The sequence below is a fragment of the Vanellus vanellus genome (genome assembly GCF_965231255.1).
Source record: "Vanellus vanellus genome assembly, chromosome: 4".
Lineage (NCBI taxonomy): Eukaryota > Metazoa > Chordata > Aves > Charadriiformes > Charadriidae > Vanellus > Vanellus vanellus.
The window spans coordinates 73,883,411-73,895,592 of record NC_138909.1 but is presented as its reverse complement, the minus strand read 5'-3'; positions in this window follow the sequence as shown (position 1 = coordinate 73,895,592).

Sequence of the window (12,182 nt, the reverse complement as noted above, 5' to 3'; positions counted from 1 at the left end):
CTTAGAGCAAGAAATACCTGTTTTAAAAGTGTGTTGTCTGTAAATACGCTTACATGCTCTGAGTAACAATGATGTTTTCTTCCTCCCATGTCCTGGGTGCCATTTAGACCGTGGGATCTAAATGATCTTCTGTTGTATTTTTTTTGTGCAGAGTGACCTTTAAGTTTAGCTGTTGCTATTACACCCCAACAAAAAGCAAACTGCAGACAAGAATAGCAGTGTAAACATGACAGACAAGCCTTCTGTGTAGGAACTGGGATGTCCCCTTCCCTGTCTCGAAAGCACACCGCATACCCCAGCACATGTAGGCACCAAAGCTGAAAAAAAAAAAAAAAAGAAAAAAATTGCTCAGTTCCAAACTGGTTTTGTTTTTTTTTTTTATTTATTTGTGGTTGCCATGGTAATTATACACTTAACAAGGTAGTTATAGTCTGAAAAGTTATGCTGTGGATGAAAAAGGCGGCATCCCAAGGTCACAGAATGTGGTCCCCGAAGACATATGTGCGGAGATTTAATTCCTTTTTGTCCCTTTGTTCTGTGATATGTTTTTAGGTCGGCTGTATAAGCTCGCCATTAAGAATATCTAACCCTGTCATCTCTCTTTCTTTTGCCTCTGCTGGAGCTGAGAGATTTGGGAGAGGACTTAGGAGCCCCGTCGACCTCTTTCCTGTTCTGGATGGTGAGGGGACGGCAGGAGAAGCAGCTCTGCTCCTCCGGTTGCCCTCACAGGACCTCCTGCGACTTCTAAGAAACCCCACTCTGCTGCATGAAACTTAGGTTGTTCTGAGAAATGATATAAAAAGATAATTTTTTTTCTATCTGTGCATCAGACAGTGTTATTTGTACATCCATTATCTGATGTGTTTTCCCCTGTTGCTCTGCGTGGGTCTTTCACACAACAAAAAAGGGAGCTGAAAAGAGGCTTTAGAAAAAGGAAAATATAGAGCCTCATAATTTAACAGAGGGGTTCAAAAGGAGGTGAGAAGCCAACAAGCTTAAAAACCGTTTGTTTTAATCTCTCTACTGCTTTCATGACACAGGTCTTTAAATAACTGTAGGCTCAGTGACTTTTTTGTTCCAAGATAAGAGCCCGGATTTGGTGACTCCCTGTAAACAGGGCAGATACCATTGCACCTGGTTCGAGGAGAGCCATCTTTCTCCTCATGTGATCAGGAACCTTGTGAGTCCTAACCTCAATATTTACAGTATTTCACCATCGTTTTTCTTATCACGCCTGTATCTCCTTTCTTTCAAGTCCCAAATTTCAAAGATCACAGCTATGTTTTCATAAGAAAAGCTTGAAACCCGTAGCCATGACCACACGGCAAAATACAGCCCTGTAAACAGTAAGGGACCTCTCTTCTGAGCCTTCAGAAGAGAGGCAGCCAAAAGTGACAGACATATTTCAGGGGCGAAATCTGTCCACATACCACCCTTTTTACGTCAGTCATCCCTCTCTGAAGGAGAACTTGAATTTCGCTTTTTTATAACTGCTCTCCAAGTGTGTTTCCTGTCTCATAATTCTGCTTTACCTACACCGTAAGCTCTTGGGAGCAAGGATCGCATCATATCATATACGTGCACAGCATCCAGCTTGAGGGCTAACACAGTATTGTTAAGGTAAAGAAAAAGTTCGGAAGTTAGAGAAAAAGCTCGCTGAAATAGATATGGAAGGGGAGGGGAGCAGAACAGCCTCTTTTTCTACTGCGGGCGTAGGGAAGCAAAGCTTACAGTATCTGTATTTGACCTTTAAGAAGAAAAAGTAGAAAAAAAAAAAATCTGAGCTTGTTTGCATGAAGAATCAACGCTGATCTAGAGCAAACCCTCTGTTAAAAACCGAGGATTTGACCTCAGTCTGACACACAGTGGAGAAATTTGCAACACTAACAGTCATTTGACTCTTATAACACACCACGCTGTGTTCATACAATCAGCCCAGACGAGAGGAAAGTCTCCCCGTCTTATTTCTTCCCTTTAATTCATCCCTTTCATCTTATTCTTTTCGCAAACCTCTCTGGCATATTCCACACTAAATGTGCTTCTACCTCTAATGAAATGGAAGAGGGAGCTGCAAGAAACTGGGAATGACCTGAAGATGCTGTTTCTCTAACAGTCATTTAGTCTTTCCAGGACTGAATGGAATATTTCTATGCTCTTTAATCTGCATTAATTTCTTCGGTTACACAGTAACGGCTGATGCATTGTAGTAATCACTGACAAATAGACTTGGTTGGAGTAGGCAAATTGGATTTGTAGCAGAAGGAAAAAAAATAAATCTCAAATGCAAGGAAAACAAAAGCCTAATTCCTGTCTATGCATTGACAGGATGAACCTGAGCTCAGATCAAAAGCGTTTCTCTGAATAAGCCACTTTTGCAAGAACAGAGAGCTTAAAACAGCTGAGAAATGCTTCCAGAATGAAAAATTTCCAGAATGCCAAAGATTTGTTAAATGGAAAATAAAACTTGTCTGCCCAACTGGTCCTTCATCAGCTGTCCAAGTACAGAACAAGTACCGAACGGTACTTCTTGAACTGCTGTTCTCTGACCATCTCAGGTCCTTTCCTTCAGACAGTTTACCATATTAAAGAGGAGGAAAATTGAGAGCTAACTGAAACGGACTGTATGGAAATGCAAAACAAACAACATCTCTGTTGTACTTGTCATTGCAAATGTTTCTCTTCATTTGGCTATCGTAACTGGTTTTGAAAAAGTGCCTCGATAATTGACGTATTATTTTTCATACAAACAAGGCATAGAATTTCCTTGAAGCCTCAGGAATAAGGCCTCCGGATCCCATCAGACTGACCTAAAATCACGAAGCATGCTTAAAATAACACATTTTGGATTCTTTTTATTTGCCTTTTAGATCTGATCTGATCTTCTAGGTGAAATCACTTCATGTTTTACATTTTAAAAAAGCTGCAAATGTTATAGAATCTTTATTCCAAGAATGTAAGTTTTAAGAAATGCATCAAAAATCATGAAACTTGAAATTAAAACATGAGACTTGGCAGCAGTGGTGAGCAGTAATTCACTCTTCCAAGCACTTCCTCACCCTTTCAAATAGAAATTGCTAATCGTGAGAAAAAAATTCATAAACGCAAATTTGTAAAGCACAGATCAAGCCAGCAACATATAATTAGTTCTTCTCTTTCTTTTTCTTTTTCTTTTTTTTTTTTTTTTCACGTTTAAACCAAATGTAACATTAATTTCTCTCATCTGTCTCCAGTTTCGCAGCACCGGTCTGAAAATACATGTAGAGAACAAGCCCAACTCAGCACCAGGATGCCCTTGTCTTGTCCAAATCTGCCTAAGTTCGGCAGCAGCAGATCACCTAGCTGTTTGCATACAAATCGATCCAAGTCTATTGACTTCCTTTTCTGTAGTTCTCTCCCATGTATTATGCAAAATTCAGCAGGCAGATATTATAATCAGCACATTAGTCACCGAGCAGACACCTCCGATTTCCTCGTAGCCTTCCAAAGTCACATTCTGCCGCCGTTCTGAACCCCGAGTATTTCCTGCTGGAGTCGGCATCTCGGCGTGGGTATAATGAACCGGGACAAAACGAACATGCTACGGTACCACAACAGAGGACTTCTGCCGACCCCCAGGTGCACGGCTGTTCACGCGGACCCTTTGCGATCTGCGACGGAGGAGAAATCGCAGGAGCCCTGCAAAGTTTGGAAGGACACACGTCCTCTCCTGGCCAGTGCAATTCAGCCTTTCTAATGAAATTCCGCCTTGCGTTAGAAAGTCTGAACCGCGCTGAGTAGTATCTATTTCTTGCCCATATACTCCTAGACTTGCTGGCAATGTGAAAACTCAGGGTCTACCCACAGCTTTCACTGAAGAGTCTCATTCTGACAGAGCTTAGGAGTGGTGGTAGCTGAAGCTCCAGTGCTTTTGCTACTGCCCGATGCCAGCACAGCACTCGCCGGTGACTTGTTGCTGCAATAATGTCCTGCAGTAGCCAGGAGAACGGCAGGCTGGGGGAAGGAGGGTACGCCGCCGCAAAGTCAGGGGCTGAGCACTCTGGAAATCTGGTAAACTCCCTTCCTGCCTTCTGGCATCAGCCGCTGATCCTTCTCACTGGCAGGGCAGAAAAATTCACCCCCTCGGCTGGTTCTGGTACCCACCCGGGGGAAGTCAGTCATCAGAGCTACAGCCAGAGTTTTTGTCTGTCAGATGTAAAATATCATCCAGCGGTTGCCCCTGCTTCTTGCCTGAATTCGACTGCTCTTTCCTTTATGGAGGTACTCTCCAGATGTTACTGGAACGCTACTTCCCATGCCTCGGAGATGCTTTTCCTCATCCCCAACTATGAGCCTTCCTGCCAAGGAGAGAAGAGCAGAGCACTCCCCTCCTTTCTGCCTAGAGAAACATCCTGGGAAATGGTGCCATATGCCAGAATTTGAAGGATTTGCCTGGAGGATCCTTGGGAGTGTGACTAAGCCCCTCAGGGTGTCTAGAAACACCTCGGTTTTCTTTTAAATGTTGCAAAAGCTGCTGTACTTAGAGAGCTGTGCTCGGGGGCGCGAAGGTAGCCTGAGGTCGGGGTGGGTTCCCCCTCTCCCACAGCGATGCTGTCCCTCCGCCTCGGGGGCTGCCGGGGACAGGCAGGAGACCCAGCAGCCCCCCAGACAGCCCGGCTGCTCGCGCTGACACACGGGCAGCCGCCCTAATAGCTGACTTTTCTCATTAAGAGGAGAATATCGTGTTCTGTTTAAGAATTTCAGCTGATGCAGTAGCTCAACGCTCCGTTAACGCAAAAGCAGGGATCTCAAGAAACCTTATTAAAATAGCAACAAACGTACCCTTCACGCTGATTAACACAAAGAGGAGTTTTTCCAGTGGTTATTCTCCAGCCTGGAACCCAATCCAAAACACACCAAAACACTCCATTCAGGCTTAATGGGTACAGGTTAGAGACCTTATCTTTCAAGACAAGCAGAAATACTTATCTTAAGGTTAGCCACACTGATCCGAAACTTCGAGCTTGAGAAATCTGTCTGGAAATCTCTTAAATTCAGACTTTGCTTTTTATCTAGATTTCTGATACTTCCTGGTCTGTTCTGAGCAAAATATCAGCAAACCCACTTCTCTTCCCTCTCAGTATGCCTTTGCCATTGCCGGTCAAAACTGGGAAGTGTAGAAATGAGAAAATTGCAGTGTGGGGACAGTGAAAGGTGAAACTCTTCTGGGTATGTTCTGGTGAAAGGTTCAGATTTATTCCTTCATTTCGTTTTTCACTGTCACTTACAAATTTGCAGAAACTTTCCCTCAAGAAAACTTGTCCTCAAGAACCATCATATCCCATGCTAAAACGATGCTCTGACATCTCCTGCGTAAGCAAGTTAACTCCCGACAACCTAAGGATCTGGGAGCCTCCTTCCAATCTGGCTTTCAGTAAACTGCAATTGCTACAAAACATTTTAGGCTCTGATAATGATTTGCATATTTTCTTTTGACTTCTGCTATATTTCGATAGCATAGATGGCAAACTGTTTTACTGCAGATAAATGCAACTGTGGGTTTGTGACTTTACTAATGATCATGAGTCAATAAGTCTCATGATACCTACAGTAGCCTGCTAGATAAAGGAATATACTGATGCTTATCTCTGCAGAAAGATATAATAGTTAGAAAAGCTTAGTAATGCTGACTGTCCCTCAGCTGCGCGCTGCTTAGGCTTATGGCAGGTCAGTTTAAAGCTAAACGCAAGTCCAGCTGCCAATATCTGCAATTCATTCCGTATTCTCTGCCAAAAAAGTCCTTTCTGAAATGTCCCATGCTACTGTCTCTCCAGACTAAATACTGTCTGCTAGCTTAATCCTAGAGAGAAGCAGAAAAGGAGGGCAAAATTGCGCTTTTAAAGAAGGTTCGCTTTTGATCTTCACTTTTTAGAGGCAAAATGTTAACGCTGGAAATCTGCAAAAACGGACTACTGAAGAACTAGAAATGTGCTTTGTTTTGTGGATCACCGTGAAGAGAATTAGCTTTTAGCTGAGAGAGTCTGAAGGAAGCTGGGAGGAGGAGGAGGAATGGGCCATTAAGTAAACCTAAGCAGCTTATACTACCTTACGTTTATTTAGGCATGGACGGGATTAGCTGCGGGCTGATTAAAGGCGACTGTAGAGAAGGAGGCAATGGGGGACGGTGCTGCAGATCCAGCCACGCTGCAGGAGATCTGAGCAACACGTTGCTGTGGAAAAAGGCTTGTGCGTTAACAGTCCTGCAATGCTGCCTGTAAGCCCTGGAGGTGGGGTCGAGGTTCTTGGCACCTCTTGGGCTTTGGGAACTGGAGCTGAGAGGCTCCTCTGTGTGCCGAGGAGAAGCCCAGGCTCACCCAGTGCACCCGCCAGCTGTGCCTTGGGGAGCAACCCGGGCTTCCTTGGGCTTTCCCAAACAACGTGAGGGCAAGGGCCAGGAAGAGAGCCTGGGAGGGAGGCAGCAGGCTGGAGAGTTGGTGGCCTACAGCTGGGCCACCTTAAAATAACTCACAGGCAACGTACCCCTAAAAAAATGCATGTGCAGCGGTTACCCAAATTTCTCCTCCATAATTGGTTCCCAGGGCTGCCAGCCTCATGCAGTATGGGGATTTGCATACGGCCCATTGTTTTTTCCACAATAACCATCTCTCTAGTTATTATGCAAATCGTATACCCTGAAGCAAAGCGTACGCAACTGCTGTTGTGGAGTCACAACTATTGTTATGACTCAGGAAAAGAGCCATCTCTGCATGCGATGCAGTAACTCCACTGCAGTACGAAGGCAAAGTTTGATGGAAGCATCCACAGCCGATTCAGAAGGCGGCCAGCCTGATGCCCAGCAGATCTGCAGAGCCCAAGCAGGGATAGTCCCACTTCTGCTGGACCAAACCGGGAATCTCCCAGGAAATTTGGCAGGAGAATCTTCGCAATCAAGCAATATACAAGTCTTAAGGAAAGAAAAAAAGCAAGAAACTTTATTTCTGAGCTGACCAGAAAGCAAGCTAGCTGGCTTTAAATGGAGATGTTTAATGAAATTTTGCAAGTATTTGCTGGAAACTCCTTACTGTTGGTTCATTCTTGAAAACTGTGTCGTGCTGTTTAGTTAAACTGCTCTGTCTCAGCAGTATTCAAAATGCTCAGACTGGAGAGCTGACAGGGATGCGCCATGGTTTTCTTTTTCCTAAGTTGTCTCTTCTTAAAGAAATACGGTTGAAACATGTCAAGCGAGAGAACTGTGACTGGCAACTGAGCTGTTGCACGTTTTCCGGGAGCTCTGTTAGTGGCTGTCAAAGAGAAATCACGGGTGAGCCAGGGAAAGTGGGCAGAGGGGAAATACCAGCAGTTTCCAAAAACAGATCTTTGGGCTCAGGAGGGCCCAAAGAAGACCTTTTGTCTCACGATTTCTTTGGGTTCTGCTTTCTGCTGGCTGGCCTTGGTTTGGGAAATTAAAGGGAGATAAGACCGGGCTGGACCTTTTTGGCTTTTGTCTAGAAATCCAGAGACATTTTCCTCTTGGGCATCACATCTCAGTGCATTTCTGAAGAGCTTCAAAACCATGTCCTCCTGACTACCTCTTTAGATGTGGAACAATGCTTTTCTATTGCTGATCCTGGTAAATTTTCCAGTGGAAATGCAGATCCCTTAACAAACTGAGCATGCCCAGATTGAAACGTTCCTGGTATGAGCTAGCTTTGTCTTCTCACCTTGGGAATATTTTCACGGAATCACGGAGTTTCAGAGTTGGAAGGGACCTCTAGAGATCATCTAGCCCAACTCCCCTGCTAAAGCAGGATTGCCCAGAGCACATTACTCAGGACTGCATCCAGGCGGGGCTTGAAAATCTCCAGGGAAGGGGACTCCACAGCCTCCCTGGGCAGCCTGTGCCAGTGCTCCGTCACCTGAACCGTAAAGAAGTTTTTCTGTGTATTTGAACGGAACTCCCTATGTTCTAACTTGTGCTCATTGCCCCTCGTCCTGTCACTGGGAACCATTGAAAAGAGCCTGGCTCTATCCTCCTTCAACCCACCCTTTAGATACTTGTACGCCATAATAAGGTCTCTCCTCAGCCTTCTCTTCTCCAGGCTAAAGAGTCACAGCTCTCTCAGCCTTTCCTCATAAGGCAGATGCTCCAAGCCCTTAATCATCTTAGTTGCCCTTCGCTGGACTCGCTCCAGCAGTTCCCTGTCCCTCTTGAAGTGGGGAGCCCAAAACTGGACACAGTATTCCAGTTGCGGCCTCACCAGTGCAGAGCAGAGGGGGAGAATGACCTCCTTCTACCTACTGGCCACACTCTTCCCTATGCAGCCCAGGATTCCATTGGCCTTTTTGGCAACAAGGGCACATTGCTGGCTCGTGGATAATTTAATCTCTACGAGGAACCCCAGATCCTTCTCCTCTGAGCTACTTCCCAGCAGGTCCGCCCCTAACCTATACTGGTGCTTTGCATTCTTCCTCCCAGGTGCAGGACCTTGCACTTGCTTTTGTTGAACCTCATTAGGTTCTTCTCTGCCCAGCTCTCCAGCCTGTCCAGGTCACGCTGGATGGCAGCACGGCCCTCTGGGGTGTCAGCCACCCCACCCAGTTTGGTATCATCAGCAAACTTGCTGAGGATACACTCTCTCCCCTCATCCAGGTCATTAATGAATATATTAAACAAAATTGGACCGAGTATTGACCCCTGGGGGACACCACTGGTTACAGGCCTCCAACTAGACTCTGTGCCACTGATCACGACCCTCTGAGTTCTGTCCCGCAGCCAACTCTCAATCCACCTCGCTGTCACCTCATCTAGCCCATACTTCCTCAGCTTCCTAATGAGGATGTTATGGGAGACTGTGTCAAAAGCCTTGCTAAAGTCAAGGTATTTTATCGCTATTCAGGAGTCCATAGACTGGAGCAAAACCCCGCTGCCACAGAGTAAGCTCCTCAGCACAGAAACACAGTCGGTTTGGGTTTGCCAGATAGGAGCGGCTGTGATTTCGGCCATGCTCATCCATAGGCGGACACCTGTACCCATCTCCGCACCGCCGTATCCCGCCCGCTCCGCAACACTCCTTCTCCGTGTGAAAATAGAAAACGGGTGGCGTTGAATTTAAATGGGCAGGGTGGGTTTTGAGGAGTGATTTGCTTCCCCAAACACTAGATGGAGCTGGGTAACTGAGGTTCGTTGCCAGCTTCCCTGCGGGCTGCGGGTGGTGGCGGAGCCCGGGGAGGCGGTGGGGTTGGCAGTCGCTCCCACTGCCACCTCCTCGAAGCGGGATCCAGGGCTCCGTAACAGGGCTTGCTTTTTTTTATTAGCGACAATAGCCTTATACAGCAAGGCCAGCCTCATCCTGACATGACATGAAATAGGTCAGTATTTGGATAGGCAGATTTATTGTGCAGTTTGCATTTAGGCTTAACGGTTAAAATAAATAGTTCTTTTCTTCCCTTGGGAGCTGATGAGCCAGACTCACTCCCAAACAACTGAAGACTTCTGTACTTTTTGACAAACACAGTTCTCCAATTAAGAACAGTAAATAGGATTATACAGGCTGAAAAGGCTCTTTATCGCTAGAAAGTTTGTATGTGGGAAGTGGGGGTCTCTCTTTAGCCCTCATTGTAATTCTTTTAAAATACAAACTAATGATTTTGTCACATCCAGAGTTCAGGCTTTTCAAAGGCAAAAGCTGCTTAAAGGCAGCCAGCCTTCTGAGAGAAGAGATCTGCATCCGTATGATTAATTCTGTATAATATATGCAGAATTAATATATATTTTTTAATCAAAGCCTTTAAAATGCAATCTTTGCTTTAAGCTACACACACACAAAATAAGTCATATTTATTTTCCTTTCAGGACAGGGTTTTTTTTATTATGTGAGGCCGATATAGATATTTATTTGTCTTTAAATCAAAGTGGAATAAATGACACAGGTCAGAAAAGGCCACATAGTTTAGCACATCAGGAACTCGGTGTGACAGCTGTCTGCCAGCTGCTTTAAAGATACCGCAAACCCAGTGCAGAGGAGACGGAAAATAACCTGTTAGTAAGAGAAGTTTGACCCAAAACTCCAGCAGTGAGTACCTGGGCGATATTGTACAACATGAGGGCTTCCATCCTATATCACATGGCTGCAGATGTTCATATTATGTATACAATCATCTAATCTCTCTTGACTCTAGAACATCTGTGACATAGATTAATTATGCATTGTGTAAAGACAAAGCGTGGTGATTTAATTAGTTTTCTGATTACTGATTTTCAGTTCCATTGGCTCCCTCTCTTGTCCTTGTAATATGAAACAGGACTTACCAGTTTGTTTTCCATATTTTTTCCTTCCTCTACAATCCAGCTTTCTTAACAGGGCAGTTTTCCCTGTACTTTTCTCATTTTTGTCACTTCCTTATGCCCCTTCCATTTCTGCTGTGTTTCTTTGAGATTAAGTGGCTAGAAAGGTAAATATTAATCTAGGTGGAGAATACCATCTGTTTCCAGTTTGGTATCCTTGGCTGTTTTTTTGCATTCCAGATGCAGAATGATGACATGAATTGCAATACGCAGAGAATACAGTGATGATGATATTGTAAGACGGACAAATGATGCCTTGGACTTGCTGCAGTATAATTTACACTGATATAGACTGCATTTATGCCCTTTCTATTGGCATCAGATACACCCTTTTTTGTTATCTTAAGAATTCCTTAAAAGCTCAAGTAGTATTTGTAATTTTGTTGTTTAACTGCCATTTTGGAAGGTTTCTCTTATCTCCCAGTTCTGTTTTTCTCCGGGGACAGGTACACCTCTTAGAGCCTGTTATTAGCTGGGTTCACAGCCTCCCACGCTTCTAATTTACAGCCAAATTCGGATTGCTTTCCAACGTTTCTGAAGTTCCTCAGGTCTGCTGGGCATTGAGATGGCATGGCAATTCCTATCTTTTCCTTACAGCTTGATGCTGAGCTGGCTCGTCTGCTCTCCTGTTCCCAATTTCTCCTTTCAAATTGTTTTGGGGGCAATCACTCTAGTCAAAAGATGAGAAATAAAAAGCAAAAAAATAGAGTTTAAAAAAAAATTTGAAATGCAGTCACTGTTAAATTTTGGTATTTATGTACTGCTCTTTGCCTTCTCTGCACTTCTGCACAAACAGAGAGGGGTCTGATGAAGGATGCTCAAGTCTAAGCACTTTCATGGCTCACCTCACGTGTGGGAATACATAGATTTTTCAGCACTGAGCAAAGAATCTGCATATGCTTTAGAGGAGACTGCATTTTGCATTTTTACTGTAATTCCCCAGCTTGCTTGTACTTGAAACGTGCCTTCGTTCTCCGATAAAGGAGAAGCAAGCTAGCCAGGGTGGGAGAGTGGAGCTCAGTGTGGAGCAAGGCACATTGCAGCTGCAGTTGTTGGAAATAGTCTTTTAACGTCCTGGCTTGATGCCCCTGTTTTCTTGGTGCCCAAGGCAGTTTCGCACATTTCCTAGCAATCCATCTGTGAAAGATGGAAATGCAGCAACAATGCTCAATGCACAAGCATCAGCGAAGACAGAGGAAGAGCCTTTACTCTCAGTGGCTGAGCCCAGTAAGACACTGAGAGACTCATTCAGTTCGGTTGACACATGCTGCAGAGCAAAAGGATGTGTAGGAAAAAAAATCTTTACAACTCACTATAAAACACACATCTGCAAGCGACTGTAATCGCTGATGTACCTCTGCACCAACACAGATGTGTAGAAAATTGAGGTTCTGAAAGGCAGGTTGAAGAAGGTTGGTGGCTGACTGTAGGACAGGTTTTTGTTTATAGGTACCGGTCGGGATTAGAAAATTACAAAATCGTGGTTTTGACACCATGAAAAGCCACTGCTACTCTCTTGGAAGGTGAATTTTCAATACATATGTCCTGAGCGACTTTCAATTAGAGCATTTCAATTTTACCTAAAGTCTGTGCGGTAAAATATTTATCATCACCCTCAGGGACATAGGATCTTGCTATTTTAAATAAATAAAAAATGCGGCCTGTTTGCTTAGCACCCAATACTTACTCTTATAGATGAGATATATCCTTTTCATCTATAATTAATTCCTCCAGTGCCTCCCAGTTTTGAGAAGCATCGTCTGTAGAAGAACTGGATATTTAGTTTAGCTGGGGGATTTTCACGGCAGCAGGGATTAGACTAACTAGTACAAGAATGATTTGAAACTACATGTGTAGGCTA